A 19,462-nucleotide genomic window follows, 5' to 3' on the forward strand; every position below is an offset into this window, starting at 1 on the left:
AACTTTCGGGCTGATATGGACCACAAGATAAACTGCAGATTCTATACATCGAGAATCATTAAAAGTTATATTCTCTGTACAGATAATTAATGTTTTCCATTCATTCAATTAGTAACTTGATGCCTGCCCAAAGCCTTGAGCTATAATTGCAGCTTACCTGTTTGCCTCTGTCGGATTTGTAGTTAAAATAGCAATATCATCAGCATATGCTAACACCTTAGTCTCATAACCCTTGCTTACAACCGGCTTGATCTCCTGGCTTTGTGAAAACGGCTCCATCAAGGGGTTTATATACAAGACAAAAAATATAGGGGAGCAGGCACATCCCTGTCTGGTTCTCCTTGATGTCAATATGTTCCCTGATTCCCTCCCCATCAATTGCAGCCGGGCGCTTGGGTCAGAGTACATGGCTGTAATGGCCTTGATAATTCAAGGGCCAAAGCGTTTTAGCTCCAGTATCCCCCACAAAAACCTTCAGGCCACTCGATCAAAAGCCTTCTCGGCATCGAGGAGGTTCATGGCCATCTGCCCCCCAGTCCCAACCGTGATATCAAATAGTGATATGGCCTTCCTGACATGGTCAGTTGTCCCTTTCCCGGGGATAAAGCCATGCTGCCAGGGGGAACCTGATGCCCTATGACCCTCTCTAGCCAATTAGCCAGAATCTTCGAATATATCTAGGTATCAGGATTTATTAGGGATATTGGCCTATATGAAACAGGATTGTCTAATGGTTTGCCTTTGTTTGGAAAGATGCTAATATCAGTCTCTTTCCAAGACTCTGGAGGGCAACCACTGTGTTGCACACCCTTAAATAGATCAAGTAGTAAGGGGGCTATCAGTGTTTGCATGTAGGGGGATTTTATTGGGGCAATAGCCTTCTCTGATGATAGATCCTGCAGTGCAACAAGAACCTCCTCAAGTGTAAAGTCCTCTTCTAGCTTGTCCTTAGCCAAACTATCCAAAACCACCCCAACGTGTGCGTCTGTTACTATTCGGGATATATCTTGCGATGCTCCTGTGTCTTACTTTTACAGAAGTTGATAATAGTCCTTAAATACCCCCAATATATCAGCTGTATCAGTATAGGTCTGACCACCCTTCTTATATGAAGATATTGAGTTCCAAACTGTTTTCTGTCTGGTACGTAGAGCTAACCTCTTCCCTACTAGTTCTCCATACTCGTAAGAATCATGTCGCTGTGTCTGGAACTCTTCCGCTGATTTCAGCTGTTTATTTCTGCCTTAATGGAAATGACTCGGTGCTGAGTTTGTACCACCTCCCGTCCCTGCGCTATTATTAACACATGTTCTTCTTCAACATTGGTCAAGTTGCACAACAGTTGTTCGCTCTTTGCCTGATGCTGTTTCCTTGCCCTAGTGACAAAGCTAACCGTTTCACCCCTAAGGCCTGCCATAAAAGTATCCCATACTATACCCCTACTAGTGCTGTGTCTGTTAATATTGAAGAACTCTTGTGACCATTTCTTCATATGGTCAATAGAGGCACTGTTTGTAAGGAGCTTCCTATCAAAAGTCCACTTATTACAAGCTCTTTTGAGTATTATAGCTTCAACTTTCAGAATCAACGGTTTGTGATCAGAGATCACCTTTGGGAGTTTCCTAATTCCAGCTTTATTAACAGAGTCCCTCGTGGCTAGAAAATAGTCAAGCCTAACATACTTCCTGTGGGGGCAAGAATAGTAATTATAACCTGGGTTATTGGGATTGTTTTTTTTATTTTTTTTGGAAAACCTTTATTTCAAAAATCAGGACACAGCTATTCAGCCGACAGCCCGAAGGTTCGGCAGCATTGAGAGTTAGATACAGTGACGTGTCCCCAGTACAGTACAAAGAGTAGTGCAAAGGTCCAATTTTAGGTAAACACAAAAAACCACAACAAACCCCAGCAAGGCAAGAACATTGAAAGCCCATGGTGAAAGCCCCCGGGGGAGGCCGGACCCCACTCATCTACTAGTTACAAGACGGTGTACGGAGGAAGAAGGGGGACGGCAGAGGCCCAAAACAGTTCCTAAAACCCAACTGTGCTGGAAAGAAGGTCAGGGGGAAAGCTGTTCCTCGGGAGGTTCCAGATCCGGGGCAAGACATATTCCCCCCCTGTATAGGTTCCACCGCCCCCAGATGGCATGCCACTTCCGGGGGCGACCTCTGGAGCAATAGACCGTCTTCTCCCTAAACATGCTCCAGTCCATGTTCTCTTTCCACGCGGTCAGTGTAGGGGGTCCCGAGGAGCCCCACAATCGCGCGATATCCCTTTTAGCGACCATGTTACCCAGAGTCACCCATTGGGTCTGCGCCTCATCGAGGTCAGTGGGCCCCCAGACGTTCAGGAGGCAACACCGCGCCTCCGGCTGCACAGCAATGCCCGTCACCTCCCCCATAACTGCATGGACTCTCCTCCAGAACTCCACAATGACACCACATTCCCAAATGATGTGCAGGAAAGTGCCCACCATACCACATCCCCTCCTGCACAGGCCATCCTCCGAGAATCCCATGTGGACCAGTCTTGGCCCCGTCACATACACCCGGTGCAGTATTTTAAGTTGCACCAGCCTCAGACGCGACGGGATCGCAACCTCCTTAGGAGAAGAAACCGCTGACTGCCAGTCCTCATTATCCAACTCAAGGCCATCCCTAGTCCACTGTTCTCTCAGCCCCAAAAGCATGTCTGCCCGGACGTTAATCAATTTCTTATATATGAGCGAGATCGTGCTCTCGGGCATATGACCATCAAGGACCCGGTCCTCAAGGGGAGAGGACTCCGGCACCTTCTCACCCTCCACGAAGACTGATCGGAGGGCGTGGCGCAGCTGGATATACCTAAAATACTCGGAGGGCCCCAGCTCATACTCTGTCTGCAACTCCTCGAAGGACTTCACTCTCCCCTTATGCAGCACATCTCCCACCTTGGATATACCTATCAGGTCCCACTTATCAAAGCCCTTCGTATGCCAGAGCCTTCCCAATCTCTCCGATTCAAACAATGGGGTAGCGAGGGTGAGCCTATCCTTCCAGCCCAACGAGTCAGTCGCCATCTTCCACACACGCACCGCCACACCTGTGGGCCCCGTGAGGGACGAGTCTAGGGACCGCGAATACAAAGCCCTGTAGTAGTTGCCACCACGCAGCAACCACCTGTCCATGGCATACCCAGGGCTGAGGGCGGGGCCATAAAACCCATGGTTGATCGCGCTCAGCTGCGTGGCCCAATAGTACCGTCGGATGTCTGGAAGCGCAATGCCCCCATTGTACCACGGGAGCGTCAACTTTGCAATAGCTATTCGCGGCCGCCCATCCCACAGCAACGTCCGTTGGAGGCCTTCGACCTCCCGAAAGTATTTGGCCGGGACCCAGTCCAAAGTGTTCTGGAGGGCGTAGAGGAAGCGGGGAAGAGACATCATTTTGAACAGGGCCGCACGCCCAACAAGGGAGAGCGGCAACTTCCGCCAACCTTCAACATCTCGCCTCAAACGTGCCAGGGGGGGGAGCAGATTCTTCTCGTAGCGCACAGCAGGGTCCATGGATATAAAGATCCCCAAATACACGAAACCCTGCTGGGCGACCTGTATCGAACATGTTCTAGGGATCGGTGGGACCTCGCCACTAAGAACGTACAAGTACGATTTGCCCCAATTAATAACGAGCCCCGAGTTCCTACCGAACGATGCGAGTACATCACAGACCACTATAAGTGACTTCTTAGGTGAGGCAAGATACAACAGGGATTGTTAATGCTCCAGATATTGGCCAAGCCATGGCTGCTCATGAGGGAAGTCATTGCCCTATAAACTCTAGGCTTCCTCAGTTGATACGTCCCTTGATTTAGATGCCCATGGTGGGTCTGCATTGATATATCAAAATCTCCACACATAACTAGTGGACAGGGCCACGCCGCCAGTTCCATCTCAAGGTCCTCAAAGATCTTAGGGTTGTCTTGATTTGACCTGTATACCGCACATAGTGTAAGGCCAGCCTCTAGCTCCACCAATGCCCACCTTTGTGGCGTGTCTAGAGCCTTACGTTTGGCCTGTCCTAAGTTCGCCTTTGCGAAGATTGTGACACCCCGAATGCTAGAACTCTGCGACGTACAAACCAGCATAATGTATCCCCCTATGCCCATCAGTCCCCTTTTCCCCCATGGAAAATGTGTCCAGCGGCGGTTTCTCATTTAGGGCATCGGGGCTCCGCCCCCTTTAATTTATCTGGCACTGCCAATATAAAGGCAAAGTGTTTTATCTTAAGAAAATGCACACAGCCTTAACACACCTCTTTAGTTTATTTCTTCAGGGCCGGGCTGCTGCACACTGCCTGCCACTCACTGTGGGAAGACACTGCAGTCTGCAGTGACGCTGATTCTCAGTGAGCAAAGTCTACTATGTTTGCCGGTCTGACGATCTCACAGCCCTGAGGCCCGTGAGGTCATCAGCTTGGCAAAGACATAGAGTTGCAGACCAGTCTCCACCCCCTGATGCCATTGGGATAAAATTAACCCTGGTCATTTTACAGTGATGCCCTGTAATCCCAGGGCTTCATGTTAATCAGGGAGTGGAGAATATGGTCACCCCACCCTTTCCCAACTCGTCACTGTGACGAGTTGGGATAGGGCATGAAGGAGCAGGGGAAACTGCTACATTTTTGTACCCCCCCTTCGAAGTTAATGACTTCATAACCCTAAAGTTACTAATTGTTTGAATAAATGTACTAATCAATCAATGCACCTTTAATTAGACACTACACATGGGAAAACTAACTGGCATATGCAAAATCCAGTTTATTTACCAATGTGAAATTAAATTAACATAGGTTTGTGTTTCGTGTAGAAAAATAGAAGTAAAATTAGATGTATTTCATGTGTAGGTAAATATATTCTGGCAAAGAATACAGATGGTAAGTAAAATGGTTTTAAATGTCGCTTATGATAGTTAACACCTAACACAGGTTATTAGAATGGTGGGTGGTAAACAAAAGGGCTTATTTTCTATGTCTAATTTCTGCTATGTTGTTTTCACATTAGTTCCGTTCACGCCTGCTAGGCCTCGCTGAGCAAATGGCCGCTGCCGAGAGGTGTGATTACGTAACCAAGATGGCCCCTGCGCATGAGCAGAATGGAAGTTACAGTCACAAGTGTGGCCTATGCCTGGAGTAAGAGATGTCAAGGCTGCACTGGCCTAGGACAAGAGTGGATGCCAAGTCTTTCTGTACAAAAGCCTGGGAACGGATGAAAAACTCAGACTGCAGAAGATGATTCCATTTATTAATAATAGCAGTTGTTACAAATGTTGGGACCTGGCAAGTCACGAGGATGTGCATGAATATGTAATTTACAGAACTGGGTTTAGGCAAGGAGGACAATGAGGTGACCATCACCACCCCTCCAATGGACCAATAGAAATTAATACAGCCACTAAAAAGTTTCAATTCTGGGTGTAGCAAGTTAGTGAAAAGGTATAAAAAGTGGTGTTTATGATGACGTTGTGGCACTTGCTTATTTTTTCTGTTCAACACGACACGCTGTCTGTTGAGACGATTCTTTTCTTCCTGATGCTGAAAAGACTTTGACAGATTCTGAACTTCGAACTTTGATGGGGAGAAGGAACGAGACCGTCGCGGGATTCTATCCTGGGAGGGAATACGTCCAAGGAGGTTAGAGGGACAGTCAGTCAGTTTGGGAACCTATCCTGTGATCTGCGGTTCATGCGCTGGTGAACCATTCTCGTCATCGCCCAAAGGCCAAGGGTAATGAGTATTTTCTGTTTTCTATTTGAATCTTTACTTGAAATACTTATGAAATTAATGATTATAATTTTGTCTAATAAATTTTACTTATTCAATTTATTCAATGAATCTAGATAAAATGTCATGCTAACTCAAACTCAGTCTGTGGTTATTAAAAATTAAAGTTATGAACTATAAAAAGTTAAAGGTTTAATTGTGATTGAGCTGGACTTAATCGCTGTCAACTGATTCCTATTAGTTGGTCCATTGACCCAAAAAAAACGGAGTACCTTGATGTTTAAACCGGAAATTTCTAGAGATAAATGTATATAATATATATAGTTATTATTTAGGGAAAAATAGTATTAAGGTACCCCGTGTGTCTTGCAGCTCGCCAGATTGTCACTTATCCGGAAACTGAGTGAATGTGTGTTTTTGATTTTATGGGCCCCACCGATGAATAAGTGGTGTAAGAGTATTTCTCGGATCGAGTGGCTCTATAAAGGGTTTGTTTTAGCCACGCTGCATCAGTTATCTTGGTAGCAGAGTTATGGTTTCTATAGGTCAGTTAAGCGTATTATTGATTAATGATTATTAATCTCTATGTTTAACACTCCATGTTGAGTCTGTGTCACGTTATATGTAGTCGGAATTTGAAGCTTCCGGGAAGTAGGAAGTGGATTTGTATCACAAGAGAAGTCACATGGGATTGTGCATTGTCTGGTTTCAATCTGGTGATAACACAGGATTGTGTTATGATAGGGAATTTCATGTCTGAATTACGTTGAATGAAATAGCAACAGGTTCTCTTGTAAAACTTTGGCTTTAATTCTCAGGAGCAGTGTAATCTCCACATGTGTTTTATCTCCAGAGAAACCGGTTTACCTCTTGCTTGAGAGAAGGGTAAGGTAGAAGGAAGTGCTACTTTATTGGGGAAACAAAATTCTGTGGTAGGGTAGAGGTAAGCGCTGCCTACTGGAAAAACAGAATTCTTGAATGTTTGGAAAACTATCACTTTTGTTTAGTGAAACGGACAATGGAAAACGTATTCATGTCGTAACTAACCAACTTTGTAAATTAAACGAGTTATAAAAGTGTGCCGATAATTTTTGTAAAGGAGGGTTCAGCAGAAGCCGGAGTAGAGCTGACGTCAACAAGAACCGCACTGGGATTGGTCAGTTGCGGAAATACGACGGCTTTCTGATTGGTATGGAGGTGTGAGTCACGTTGAGATTGGTCAATGTGAGAGTGACGTAAAAGCTTTCTGATTGATGTGTTAGTGTGGTTCGCGCTGGGATAGGACAGAATAGTTAAACATATTAGAGAAGAGTTGTGTGAATTGTTTTGGCAAATAATTGTGAAATATGGCTTATTATGATGGACGAGAGATAGAGAAACCTTCATGGTTTAAGAAATTCAAGAGCTTTTTTAAGAAAGATAAAAAGATTGTGACGAGAGAGGGAGAAGTGCTTCCTCCGCCAAAAACACACGCATCTTACATGATGACGAAATATGGTTATCATACTTGTATTTGGTTGGAAAATTGGGCAAAATATACTCAAAATGATGGAGTATTGGCATTTCCAGAAACTGGTTCATTTAGCACAGCTATACTACGAAATGTAAGAAATAAAATGATGAAGCTTGAACCGAGACCTAGACCGACACAGTTTGAAGCCCTAGGTGAATGGGAAGATGAGATGTATGAAAGAGAGGGACACAGAGGTCCAAGGGATGATGGTTTTGTTCCTGGAAAAGTATGGGGTTGGAATCATGAGAACACAATGAGACTATGGCGGTACGCCAATATGATGGATGGTATGTTTCCTGTTAGAACAGTTGAAGAGGGAACAGGGAAAAAGTGTACGGAGAAAAGGAAGCATACAATACCAGGACGGTGTGGAGATGGAGACAGTGATACAGATGATGAGTTGCTGGAAGACATATTAAATAAAAGTCCCACTCCATATCAACAGGTTTCTGCAGTGGTGACACCAATTGCACCGCCAATGGAAACTGGGATAAATCAAAATCCAGAACGATTTTCTGAAATAAATAATTCAATTAATAGACAGAAAATACCACAGACTGAGTGTCACGGGGCGGGGGTATCCAGGGACGGAACTGGACCGACAAGAGACTGGTGGAAGACACAAGACGTTACCACACCTCTTCTTTTCCCACAGCAGGATGACTGGAGCGGTCTTTTCTGTGCACTCCCCACAGAAATAAGCCCCGGTCCCTTTAACTGGGACTCCGTGATCGAGGACTCCACCCCAGGGATGACGTCACAGCCTTCGGACCAACAAGAGGAGACGGGATCCGGAAGACCATGTGTGCCATCACTGGAGGACAAGAGGAGCGAGGAGTAAGCGGAGAAGCGAAGAGTGGAGAAGGAGACGGAGAAAGGAGGAGCGCAGAGCAGACATCAGCCCGAGGAAGATCAGAGGGACAACGAGAGACTGCGGGAGTGCCAGGAGGTGCTGCAGATCGGCGCATATAAATTCTCCCTACTTCCACGGACAGAGTAAACCTACAGTCACACGCACATACACTCATCATACACTAGGGCCCATCACACTAAAATTCATACTATTACTCTATCCACACTGAGTATAAGAGAGATAACCTAAACCAATCTGCATCTACAATGAGGTCAATGTGACCATAATGACATTGTCCTGAGTCATGATTTTTAAACATAGGAAATACATCTGTAACTCAATAAATGACAAAGAAATAACCACCCGACACTGGAATTCAAACAAATGGTTGTTTATCTAAATTAGTTTAAATGAAAGTCAATCAATAGCGAAATCATTATTCTCATAGTTACCTATTCTAGCTAAATGGGTCAGGACAGGTCTCTCAGTAAAGTCTCTCGAGCTGCCGTCCTCAGCATAGGTTCAGGAAGAAGCGGCCTCAAAATCCCGAATGCAAAAAAAGGCTACAGCTCTCTCTAGGCTAGTAATATTTATACTGAAAATTTACATACTAAAGTTACAAACAATCTTTAAAACGTCCGTTGTCCATTGAGCAGAGCGAGCAGGAAAGGATGTTGCAACATTTAGAAAAAACCTCCGCTCAGGAAAAATCACAAAAATAAAAACACGGAAGAAGGAAACTCGAGTTTGCAAGTGTTACTTTCATGAATGCTCTTCCTTGGTACCATAGCAGAGCCACCGCAGACTGATCATTGTTCATTGTGGCTTTATCCTTCTCCAAGGACAATTGGATTCATGCCAAGAGCTGCTGTCCTCACGGAAACTTTTTATTCAGGCAGAGGTTGTGGTCAGGTGACTTTCAACCATGTCAGGCCTCTCGTCAAAAATTCAATCACTCGAGTGCAGGCTGTAAATAGCAGCCATCTTTGTTTAGGCCAAAACGGACCATCTTAATTAAAAGAAACACAAAACAACGTTACCACATCATAATGATTATACAGTGTTAATCCCCACTAATACCCTTATGTGTATGTAATTACCTAGCCGTCTGCAACACAAAGAAGCATTAGCACACGTTATTTTAAAAGCATAAGCACAAAACAAATAGCACTTTTGCGACACTCATTTAGTAAAACCGCACATTATCATTAAGCAACATATATGCATCCCACGTGTAGTTTCTCTCATTAGTAATGTTGATTAATTTGGACTTTTAACAAAACAAACTATTAATTAATGATTTCAAATTAGTCATTTTAATCATAACATATAGACAAAACTGGAGCTTAAAACTCGATAAATTTTCAACAGAAAACTCTGCTCCAGCAGAGGCCACCGGGAACACGCTTCGCCCAGCCACACTCCAGGAGGAGCGTGGCTCACACAGGTACGAGAGTGGTTTGCGGGCTGGGTAGGGAGGCGGGAGAGGCCTGAAGCGTAGAGGCGCCAGCTACCTACCGAACTTTATACATAAAGAATTCCCCAACCCAACACCATCACTCCCCCCTCTGTTAGAAGTGTGTCACTGGGTTTTGGGTTGCTCCCTCACTCCCTTTCCTACAAGCGTATAGCACCACAGAAACACTTATACACTTTTTCCTCTTTTGTTTTGGGATTCCCGAGTGAAACAGCGGTACCATCCTGCTCCGTGGACATACTGGTGGGAGAACAACCGGGGATCAACGGAGAACAAACCCAGAGACGGGGAAGCGAGAGAAAAGACGAACCGGCTGTGTTTAATTTAGTTGTATTGCTACCTACATACTGGCTTCACGTAGACGACGAGTGATATACAAAATAAAACCCACTTTAACTCGCCGCATTGTCCCACCCCTTGATTCGGAAACGCTACACTGTAGAACCTGATACTCATAATGCATCTGAACTAGCAAGAACAACAAAAGAATTGGCTGAAAATATAAAAGAATTGACAAAGAATGTAGAAGCTGTAACCGTACCAGTAACTATAGGTCCAGTGATACCTGTATTTGAAAATCAGAAGATAGATGAACATTACTTAACGATTCTCTTAAATTCCAGTATGCAAAAAGTAAGAGAAAAAATGTATCCTAAAATTAGGGAAACAAAAGATTTGGTCAGAGAAACCCCACCTATGGATTTGACAATAAATAAGAGTCCGATAAATAAAATTCCTATGGGAACTGAATCAGCAAGAGAAACACCAGAGAAAAGTGTGAATAGGGTAGATTTAAAAATTACCCCTGTGGGTCTAACGGCAGAAAAATTAAGTGATTGGGTTAGGAATTTGCAGAGAAAAGATACAGAACCACAACCTTTGGATGTAGTGAGATTAAAAATAGACATGAAAGAACTGACTATAGGAACTATTGATACAGATCGGTTAAAAACATACCAAAATGAGGAGTTGATGTTTATGTGCAAAAGTATAACGTGGAGAGCTAGAAATTTGCATGAAAAATTGGAAGAAACAGCAATTGGGTTGGGAGTAGATTTTGCAAAAGTTAGAGGATTACAGAAACCTTATAGAGTAGATTATAGTGAGAAAGATTTAGAGAATTTGAACACTTCAGGACGGTTAACTCAGATAAAAGAACTAATTGTGTTACTGAGAAAATGGGAAGACGTAGATGAATATAAGACGTTATCCCGCATACTTTCATCCCGCATACCATCACTCCGCATTTTTCACAACCAAAATGCTATTACTCCGCGATACCATTACCCCGCAAACTTTCACTCCTAATATGACTTCACCACGTATGCCTTTACAACACAAATGCATGCGTGGCGAAGTCATAAACTGTGTAAAAGTGCTTTACATATATATATATATATATATATATATATATATATAATATATATATTATCTACTGGCTGTCGCCGGTAGATAGTTATAGTTAGGACCTATTTTCCATAGGAAATCCGCAACATTCTATTTGGAATAACTTTTGCGCCGATTGACGAATCTTCGCAAAATATTCAAAACTTTTGGCCAGCTCCGGTCCGCTCCTATCCTGAAAGTCTCGGGATGATTTGTGTAGCGGGGACCGAGAAAAAAGGGGGGTCCCAAAACGTGTTTTCCCCATGCAATTTCCCGTAGGACCTTTAGCCGCAGCTACAGCCCGAACTGCTGAACGGAATGACACCAAATTTGGCAAAGAGGTAGTCCATAGTTCAGACTCGTGCCTTTTGTTTAAATGGTGTAAATCCATTCAGTAGTTCCTGAGAAAATGACATTTTAAAGTACATATATATCTATGGCCTCGGAGGGTCCGCGTACCCTAAGCTCAGCCTAAGCGCACCCTGCCGTGCACGAGCTGTATTCTAATTGGCTGTCAACACTCCAAATCAGGAAGTGTTGGCAGCAATCTTGTGCCTCGGTAGAACCGAGGCACAAGAAATCAGCAAAAGAAACGCGAAAAACACAAAAAGGGGGCAGGGTAGAAACACCCTGACCCCCTGGGCCAATAAACGCCGAGATTCGCGAATTTTGGGCGGAAAAAAAAAATGAAGCGCGGACACCTGCGCTTCTTTGGTAATTGGCCCCCGGAGGACCGCCACCTCCCGGGGCTTTATTTAATTATGTGTGGGGGGGGCTCTTAGGCCCCCCAGCCCCAGGGACCGCCACCCCCAGGGCTTATTTCAATTGTGTGGGGGGGCTCTCAGGCCCCCCAGCCCCGGGGACTGCCGCCCCCCAAGGCTTCTTAATATTCATTGGGGGGGCTCTCAGGCCCCCACAGCCCCAGGGACTGCCACCCCCCAGGGCTTCAAGTTCTTTGTTGGGGGGCTCTCAGGCCCCCCCAGCCCCGGGGACCGCCACCCTCGGGGCTTAAAAAAATTAATGGCGGGGGGCTCACGGCCCCCCCCTGCGGCCCCGGGGACCGCCGCCCCAGGCTTTAATTTTATTTTAAAAATGAATGGCGGGGGGCTCAAGCCCCCCCACACGCCCCGGGGACCGCCACCTCCCCGGGGCTCTATGTAAATTGGGGGGACCGTGACGGACCCCCCCAGTCCAGGGGACCACCACCCCCGGGGCTTTGAAACAGGTGGGAGGAAGGCCGCGCGGCCCCCCTCCTGGAGCCCTTGATGACCCTGGGGACCGCCACCCCCCGGGGCCGGCTCCTGCAGTGTCCCGGGGTGCCCACCCCCATGGCTCCCACCCTGTCATTGCAAACCGCTTTGCTATTTGGAAGAGAGAGCAGGAAACCTGCTCTCTCTTCCAAATAGCAAAGCAGATTGTTTTTCCACATGGGGAGCAGCATGTTAGCTGCTCCCCATGTGGAAAAGCAATGCTGGCTCCCGCAGGATGCGGGCAGCTGGCTGGGACCGTGGGGGTATTGGGGACCCCCCCACGGTCTCCAACGGAGTGGGCCAGCCCCGGGGGATGGGGTGCCGGGGCTATTAGTGACCCGGGAGGGGGGCCACGCGGTCCCCCTCCCCAAAATTATTATTTTTTTAAATAAAAAAGGGCCAGCCCCGGGGGATGGGGTCCCCGGGGCCTAAGTGGCCACTGGAGGGGGGCAAGGCAGCCCCCCTCCAAATACATTTTTTTTTTTAAAAAGCCCATGCCTTGGGGGATGGGGTCCCCAGGGCAGATTATGGCCTCAGGAGGGGGGCCCAATGATTTATTATTAAAAAAAAATTGGGGGCAGGCCCTGGGGGATGTGGTCCCCAGGGCCCAAGAATTAGAAAAAGAAGGGGGACTACACAGTTCCCCTTCTTAAATTTTTATTTTTTTTTAAAAAGGGACCGCGGATGGAGGCACCGCCCCCTCATTGAACCACTCTGCAAACGTGCCCCCTGGTGCGTTTGCAGAGGGGGAGCATATTCCCCTTGAATACTGGGGGTCCCTGGGGGCCAACTAGCCCACCAGGTTCCTCCAGTAAGCGCCACGGAGCTGCGTTGCAGAGTGTTGTAAAAAGGGGCGTGGCCTCTAAACACCTCTCTGCAACGCAGCCTCCTGGCGCATACTGGAGGTACCTGGTGGGCTAATTGGCCCCCAGGGACCCACAGGATTGAGAAGGAATTAATTCTCTAACTTAAAACGCACCACAGGGTGTGTTTGCAGACATATCACCTCAGTCCACGCCCCCTTCCTTCACCACTGTACAAATGCGCCCTGTGGTGCGTTTTAAGTTGGGAAATTAATTCTCTTTCAATACTGAGGTCCCTGAGGGCCAAATAGCCCAACAGGTATCTCCAGTATGCGCCAGGGAGCTGCGTTGCAGACAGGTGTTCAGAGGCCACGCCCCTTTTTACACCTCTCTACAACGCAGCTCTGTGGCGCTTACTGGAGGAACCTAGTGGGCTAGTTTGACCCTAGGAACCCTTAGGATTGGAGGGGACTTAATCTCTCAACTTAAAACGGTGACAGGGAGCGTTTACACAGTGGTGAAGGGAGGGGAAGGGGCCTGACGTGATGTGTGCAAACACACCCTGTGGCGCGTTTTAAGTTGGGGAAAAAATTCCACTTCAAAGCTGAGGGACCATGGGGGCCAAGTAGCCCACCAGGTGCTTCCAGGAAGCGCCACTGGGCTGCGTTGCAGAGAGGTGGTCCAGGCCGTGCCCCTTTTTACATCTCTCTGCTACGAAGCTCTGTGGCGCTTACTGGATGTACTACGAATTCTGATTTACTCACCTGTTATCAGGAGAGACCTCAGTGCTGCATCTTTGAGCCCAGTACTGATCCTGAAAAGTAATTCTAACTATACTTACCAGTAACTTGAATTTCCTTCCATAGGCTAACATTGACTGGTTTCACTTGGAAAATTGTTTTAAGTGTGGAGTTTTGAAACTCTTAAATATTCACCTAAAATCATCCGAACAACTAATTCCGATTTACTCACCTGTTATCAGGAGAGAACCCAGTGCTGCATCTTTTAGCCCAGCACTGATCCTGAAAAGTAATTCTAACTGTACTTACCAGTAACTTGTATTTTCTTCCATAGGAATCCATTGTCTGGTTTTCACAAACTAAAAATATTCCTAAAAAATCGCTTGTATGACTTAAACGCATTCTTTCAACAGTTTACAGTAGATGCACCAGTGCTGGATCCAGGATCCACCACTGAGTAAGAAAAAGTAATGATAACACTACTTACCTGCTAAGTGGATTTCCTCCCATAGGATAACATTGGTGATTCTATGTGAAAAAGTTTCTAAGTGTCAACTTTTAAAATACAATAATATTCCTTAAAAATCACTAGTGTAACCAAAACGCTTTTACTCAACTGTTTACAGGAGATGTCCCAGGACTGAATCTAGGATCCAGTCCTGTGGTTAGAAAAGTAATCCATAAAGTAACTAATTCCAATTAACTAGAAATTCACATTGAGCTCAATGTTGCATTGTGTCTGAAATTGTGTTGTGCATTGCAACAACTGTAACTACTGTACTTAAAAGTCTATTGCCTATTTGCAAAGTATTTAAACTAAAGTAATTCATTCTGAGAAAGTATATTTTGTATTGTAATGTATAATGTAATTATAATGTAATTTAAATTTAAAAAATCTAAAAATAAATAGTTTAAAAAAATGTAGTAAATCAGTATAAAAAATATATAACAATTAATACATTTATAAATTGTCATTTACAAAACCTTTGAAATTCACTGAAAAAAACATAGGTTTCGGACATGTTATAGTTAGGAATTAGCATTTAAAAAACCTTTGAAATTCACTGAAAAAAACATAGGTTTCAGATATGTTATAGTTAGGAATTAGCATTTAATACACCTTAGAAATTCACTGAAAAAACCATAGGTTTCAGGTATGTTATAGTTAGCAGGACATTTCACTCGTTCAAAACCATTGAAATTCCTCCGTTATAGTTAGTTCTACTAACTATAATGCGCGTGCCCGCAATCCACTGCTGATGATGTCACATATTACATCATTCATGACATGGTCAGTGACATCACTGATGACATCACTGATGACATCATCCACGTGACAATCTGATACACCTCATCATACACTAGTATAACCTTTCAACACTCATTATAAAATATGGAGTAGCATATTTGAAACCATTGACACACCAATACAAGTTCCTAAAAACCCACTCAGTGATTCCTACATCTACACACACATCTAAACACTTACCTATAGATTCACTCATACATGCTAACAAAGTTCAATAGAACATTATTAAATATACTTCTACAGCTACATCAACGTTACACACCAGCACACATCCTATTCACTTATGCAGTCATCCTACTCACTTATGCAAACAATTGATCATACTTACATTTACTAAGCTACACACGTATACAAACACCACTTCATTTATTCATATAGATAGTAACTCATACTTAGTGTGTTATAAAATCACTATTACAAGTATACAGTTTTCAATACAGTCACTCATACAATCACTGAGTGTTAAGTATACTTATTTATAAACAACAACTGTCACATACACTGCCTTTTATATTTCTACTTTGTTAGACATGTATCATTGAGAAATATATTTACTCATCACCACACCCATAAAGAGATTCACTCACCCAAACAAGTTTTTTGACGTGCAGTCTTAACTCATATACCTACTAAATCAACTATTTATACATCTTTGGACAGTCACATACCTCCCATCCAACCACACACACATTCACTATCCTATACAAATACTCACTTAAATAATTAATACCAATATAGACTTTACATAGCTAGTAACCAACTTATGTAGTAGTTTACACAACAAGAGATAAAGTGAAACAGATATTCACCTAGTTTAATCACTATCCCATATATTTAGTGAGACACTTTAAATTAGTCACTTGCACAGTCAATCACAGTGCTACTAAATCCTCCATCCAGACACTTATACATCCAGTCAGTCTTCAATACAGATTGCAAAATATATAATATATATTTAAATATCGAACCAAACCACATTCACTAAATGATGTCATCAGTGATGTCATCAGTGATGTCATTTGAGATGTCATCAGTGATGTCACTGACCATGTCATGAATGATGTAATATGTGACATCATCAGCAGTGGATTGCAGGCGCGCGACTTATAGTTAGTAGAACTAACTATAATGGAGGAATTTCAATGGTTTTGTACAAGTTAAATGTCCTGCTAACTATAACACCCCTGAAACCTATGTTTTTTTCAGGGAATATATATATATATATATATATATATATATATATATATATATATATTGGTGTAATTTCGTTCAGCAGTTCAGGCTGTAGCTGCGATTAAAGGTTCCTATGGGAAATTGCTTGGGGTGATTCGTCAAGCGGGGGCCAAGAAAAAAGGGGGGTCCCAAAACGTGTTTTCCCGATGCAATTTTCCATAGGAACCTTTAGTCGCAGCTACAGCCCGAACTGCTGAACGGAATTACACCAAATTTGGCAAAAAGTTAGCCCTTGGTTCAGAGTCGTGCCTTTTGGTTAAATGGTATAAATCCGTTCAGTTGTTCCCGAGAAAATCAAAAGTAAAATCACATATATATCTGTGCGGAGCCTAACCACACATCTCATTGTGAGATCTGATTGGATGTCAGCACTTCATCCAAGAAGTGTTGGCAGCCATCTTGGGACCAATATACATGATAGCACCTCATTAAAAAGCATTGCAGTTAATAGAAGGTTTTAGGACTTTAGTTACATTATAAATCATTTATTGATGGTACCATACTCATTTTAGGAATTGTGGTGTGTTCTAAGGTGATTTTACCATGTGAAAAAGCCTGCTGCTGGGATATCATGAATCATGTTTGAGAGAAAACTATTTTCTCATGCTTTTCCCACAGAGGTTTGGAAGGTGAACTATGAGCTAAACTGAGAGCATATTTTCTGTAAATTCACATTATCTTACTCAGTCATGTGAGAATGAAGTCTGACATTCTCAGTAAAACATGTACATCCAACAAGAGCAGGGACTGTCAGTTGATTTCTTTGTGTTCTACTGCAGCATCCCAGAGTGTTCTAAAGAACAACTAGAGCGCTAACAGTCCTACTTATGACAAACGTATTGCACACCTGAAGCCATCTTGATTGGAATAAAGTGGTGACTTTTAAAACATTTAATTTAAAAAAGAACAAAATGAGGGGGTTCATTTTGCCATAGAATGTATGATTAGTGCTGCAGAAAGAAAAATTAGGGCACATTTTGACTGACTTCTCAAATCCTCTTCTATTTCATTAAAAAATTCTGACATGCAGACTGAAACATGCACTTTCAATACCAGCAGCAGACTTCCCTGGTGAGCAGTAGCTTTACGACAGTGATCTAATGAGCAACTAAAGTGCTAACATTCTGAATTTATGGCAAATGTGTGACACATCTGAATGCCTTCTTGATGGAATCAAAGTAAAAAACTGAAAGTATTTCCTACTGAGGAGACTGTAGTAAATGAGGAAATTAGGAAACTTCATAACAAATAAGTCTCCCAAGATGGACACCAGAGACAAAAGAACCCAAATGTAGCACAAATATCACCCATATGTAGCCCAAGTATAGCCCAATGACAGAATGTCCTAGAGTGTTCTAAAGAACTACTAGAGCGCTAACAGACTTACTTATGACAAAAGTATGGCACACCTGACGCCATCTTGATTGGAATAAACTGGTAACACTTAAAACATTTAATTTAAAAAGGAACACAATGAGGGGGTTCATTTTGCCATAGAAATTATGATTAGTGCTGAAGAAAGAAAAATTAGGGCACATTTTGAGTGACTTCTCAAATCCTCTTAAATTTCATTAAAAAATTCTGACATGCAGACTGAAACATGCACTTTTAATACCAGAAGCAGACTTCCCTGGTGAGCAGTAGCTTTACGACAGTGATCTAATGAGCAACTAGAGTGCTAACATTCCGAATTTATGGCAAATGTGTGACACATCTGAATGCCTTCTTGATGGAATCAAAGTAAAAAACTGAAAGTATTTCCTACTGAGGAGACTTTAGTAAATGAGGAAATTAGGAAACTTCATAACAAATAAGTCTCCCAAGATGGACACCAGAGACAAAAGAACCCAAATGTAGCACAAATATCACCCATATGTAGCCCAAGTATAGCCCAATGACAGAATGTCCCAGAGTGTTCTAAAGAACAACTAGAGCGCTAACAGTCTTACTTTTGACAAAAGTATGGCACACCTGAAGCCATCTTGATTATAATAAACTGGTAACACTTAAAACATTTAATTTAAAAAGGAACACAATGAGGGGGTTCATTTTGCCATCGAAATTATGATTAGTCCTGAAGAAAGAAAAATTAGGGCACATTTTGAGTGACTTCTCAAATCCTCTTCTATTTCATTAAAAAATTCTGACATGCAGACTGAAACATGCACTTTTAATACCAGCAGCAGACTTCCGTGGTGAGCAGTAGCTTTACTACAGTGATCTAATGAGCAACTAGAGTGCTAACATTCAGAATTTATGGCATATGTGTGACATATCTGAATACCTTCTTGATGGAATCAAAGTAAAAAAACTGAAAGCATTTCTTACTGAGTAGACTGCAGTTAATGAGGAAATTAGGAAACTTCATAACAAATAAATCTCCCAAGATGGCCACCAGAGACAAAAGAGCCTAAATATCACCCAGATGTATCCCACATGTAGCCTAATGACAGAAGTGTGCAAAACACTTTTTTTTCTGTGTTTTTCCAGTTTTATATAGTGCAGACTTGTCAGGTATTGGAGTGCTTTACATGAGCATTGGTTACATCACACAAGAACAAATTCATTTTGGTTGTAATTGATTTGACCAGAATCACAGAATGTCGAGCTGAAGCAGAAACTCCAACCTGTTTCCCCAGTTACAAAGTCTGCAGCTCTGGAAGTTACACCACATCCTCTCCCCTAAGTGCAACATTTAATCAAGTGGTCAACTGGATAAAAAAACATAAAGATAACAAATAATTTAAAAGTTCTTTGTCGCTATTTGAAAACTCAGAAAATATGTCCTCGTTTTAGTTTTTTAGAGCACTAACCATAATTTTGATGCAAATAAGACCCTCTCATATATGTAATTTCTAAAGGAAATGCTCTAGGTATTACAGTTTTGATCACATCAAGATGACGTCAGGCGTTCCACACTTTTGTAATAAATATAGAGTGTTAGCAATCTAGTTGTTCATTAGGATACTGTTGAGAGGCAGAGGCCAGGGGTACGGACTCTGAAAATTGAAGGCAGGTAGGAGGGTGTAGAGGCAACAATTTGACCACACTGGGCAGGCAGGAAGGGCAGTGGCAGCACAACAGACTATGGAGGGCAATGGAAAGGGGGGCAGGGGCAACAAACCAACAATACAGGACTGGC

The sequence above is a fragment of the Triturus cristatus genome, chromosome 6, assembly GCF_964204655.1.
Source record: "Triturus cristatus chromosome 6, aTriCri1.1, whole genome shotgun sequence".
NCBI classification, from domain to species: domain Eukaryota; kingdom Metazoa; phylum Chordata; class Amphibia; order Caudata; family Salamandridae; genus Triturus; species Triturus cristatus.